Here is a 1,082-nt window from a genome sequence, read left to right as displayed (position 1 = left end):
CTCTTTTGAGGCAGTTTCTGCCTAGACAAGTCATTCAGTTCTTTGGTGAGCAAAGGGGGTTCATCCTCCCAAGTCTCATTTCCAAATAACTTGTCATTTAGCTTCATGATTGCTCCAAGGTATTTAGCAACTTGCTCTTTAGTGACATACTCATCCTCTTCAGAGGAAGAATGCTCATCAGAGCTCATGAATGGTAGAAGTAAGTCCAATGGAATCTCTATGGTCTCATTTTGAGCCTCAGATTCCCTTGGTCCCTCATTGGGGAACTCATTGGAGGTCAATGGTCGTCCAGTGAGGCCTTCCTCAGTGGCGTTCACTGCCTCTTCTCCCTCCCAAAATTCGGCCATGTTGATGGCCTTGCACTCTCTTTTTGGATTCTCTTCTGTATTGTTTGGAAGAGTACTAGGAGGGAGTTCAGTAATTTTCTTGCTCAGCTGACCCACTTGTCCTTCCAAATTTCTGATGGAGGACCTTGTTTCAGTCATGAAACTTTGAGTGGTTTTGATTAGATCAGAGACCATTGTTGCTAAGTCAGAGGTATTTTGCTTAGAGCTCTTTGTCTGTTGCTGAGAAGATGATGGAAAAGGCTTGCTATTGCTAAACCTGTTTCTTCCACCATTATTGTTGAAACCTTGTTGAGGTCTCTGTTGATCTTTCCATGAAAGATTTGGATGATTCCTCCATGAAGGATTTAGGTGTTTCCATAGGGTTCTCCCATGTAATTAAGCTTCTTCCTCAGATGAAGCCTCCTTAGTACTGCTTGGTGCATTTTGCATTCCAAACAGACTTTGAGAAATCATATTGACCTGTTGAGTCAATATTTTGTTCTGAGCCAATATGGCATTCAGAGTGTCAATCTCAAGAACTCCTTTCTTCTGACTAGTCCCATTGTTCACAGGATTCCTTTCAGAAGTGTACATGAATTGGTTATTTGCAACCATTTCAATCAGTTCTTGAGCTTCAGTAGGCGTCTTCTTCAGATGAAGAGATCCTCCAGAAGAGCTATCCAAAGACATCTTGGACAGTTCAGAGAGACCATCATAGAAAATACCTATGATGCTCCATTCAGAAAGCATGTCAGA

Source organism: Arachis duranensis, chromosome 3, assembly GCF_000817695.3.
Source record: "Arachis duranensis cultivar V14167 chromosome 3, aradu.V14167.gnm2.J7QH, whole genome shotgun sequence".
NCBI lineage: Eukaryota > Viridiplantae > Streptophyta > Magnoliopsida > Fabales > Fabaceae > Arachis > Arachis duranensis.
Note: the sequence above shows the minus strand (reverse complement) of the source record.